The sequence below is a fragment of the Propithecus coquereli genome, unplaced genomic scaffold, assembly GCF_000956105.1.
Source record: "Propithecus coquereli isolate 6110/MARCELLA unplaced genomic scaffold, Pcoq_1.0 Scaffold79, whole genome shotgun sequence".
NCBI classification, from domain to species: Eukaryota; Metazoa; Chordata; class Mammalia; order Primates; family Indriidae; genus Propithecus; species Propithecus coquereli.
Window position 1 is genome coordinate 2,176,751 of NW_012154062.1, and position 1,931 is coordinate 2,178,681.

The window sequence follows — 1,931 nt, forward strand, 5'->3', positions numbered from 1 at the left end:
ATTATGTGTCAGGAACTCTTTGTTTTAATTCTGAATATGCCATTAACTAGTTCTGTCATGTTTAACCTTGCTTTTCCCTCTATTTTTTTTCTCAGCTGCAAAACAAATCCAGATCATGTTTAGATTCCCCCAACCCTAAAACTTGTATGATTTATTATCTTTTAATGAGGACTTATAAGAACATAGTGTGCATTCCCAATGAGGGTTGGTGAGGGTAGCTATATAAATTCTGCATGGATCTAGACCCCTTTCTCTAAAGGGTCCAGAGAGCCTGCCCTCTTTCATCTCTCTCTATTTGTATAGCATGATCTATCATTTATCGGCCATGTCCTTCCACCAGGAACTGTACTGGATGCTGCATACATTTCCTCGTCCTTAAAATACCAACATGCCAGTAAAAACCAACTCTCGATCCCAAACTTAAATTAAACAATGGCACTTACCATCGAGGCCATAAGCTGGCTCTTACTCAAACGTACACTCAGAGAAAGAGCAAAATGTCTTACTTTACCCAAGGGCGTAATGAATTTCAACTTCCAGTTAGAGTCTTCAGGCAGACAGAGTAAAGCCAAGGGAAATGGTTTGGTGGACGCAGGAGTTCTGAGGGGCAGAACTGGAGCTAGCGCCAGGAAAGACAAGGAAGTGACTGAGGACACCTGAGTCGTGCAGTGCGTGTGGGTTGGGGAGTCTTTGGGGCCACAGAGAGAAGCGTTTTCCTCCACTAACGGCCCAAAGGGAAGATCAGGGACTCATAAGCAGCAAGCAATGAAAGGAAGGAAAGAAGCAAAATGCATGTATTGAGTGTCCATAATGAGCAGACATTGTATCTCGTGCATCTCATTTCATTCCTACTTTATTAAGTAACAGGTAGATTAGATTTGGTGGAACATCCATCCCAGGCTAGGTATGGGACTTACTGGAAGAACAGAACCAAGGACATGAACATCTAGCCTCATGCATATTTTAATAAAGCCCAGGGGTTGCCATTACTACTCCTTCAAAATTTCTCATAACCAATTAACTTTGTTTCCATATATTTTACTGGTTTCCAACCTTTGCCAAACATTAGGATCTCGAATGCTTTGAAAAAATTGCTGGTGTCTGTGCTCCATCTCATCCCAGTCAAATAAAGGGAGTGGAGAACAGACAAATGGAAAAAATAAATGATCTCCCTAGGTTATTTTAATATGTACTTGAGAACTATTGCTGTATTCACTTACAAAGCTAAAATGAATTTGTACACTTTTTGCAAAGATCACATCTAAGAAAGGAGCTAGGAAACTGAAACCCAGTTCTGAATCTGGTCCAAGGAAAAGATGAGACTTTGGTTTTGTTAATATCAGCTCTAATAGACTCACTGAAAGCTGCCTGGAAAGAGCTAAGGAATAACAAATTCTAGAAAGAGTTTACTTCTTCTCCCTTCCCATAGCTTGAACTGCAAAAAAGCCCTAGTTACCACAGGCCATCACAGACATCCCATATCACCTGGGGCAGGGGTTGTCCAATTATATCCACAAGCCAAAAGTCAGCAGTGCCTCTGGGCCACAGGCTGCTGACAACTGCATTACAGAAACATGAGAAACCAGGAATGTCTTATGAGTAACTCACTGCATGGATTTTCCATGAGTTACAATTCCGTAAAAGTAAGTCACTGAAAAACATTAAAAAAATCAGAGTGATCTAACTGATTCAAACATGAATGTAAAGACCAATCCTTTATCTTGGTATTGAAGATGGAGAAATAAAGGCCCACACAGAGTCATAAAAGACTGAACATAGTTGAAAATCAAATCTAACTGCTGGCGGAAGGCTGAAAACGCAGTAGACCTTCAATACTTTTAAATGATTGATGAATTGACTGAGATTTATTTTGAGATTCGATTAGTTTTTAGTAAAGTGTAAGTATTTTCTTATTCTCCTTTCACTTCTAC

General features: G+C 39.9%; 1 protein-coding gene across 1 annotated transcript in view; it reads left to right on the plus strand.

Moving 5' to 3' along the window:
* The window catches only part of SH2D4A (SH2 domain containing 4A), a 70,339-nt gene that overhangs the window by 157 nt on the left and 68,251 nt on the right, over positions 1–1,931 (plus strand). The gene's annotated exons all lie outside the window — the stretch shown is intronic.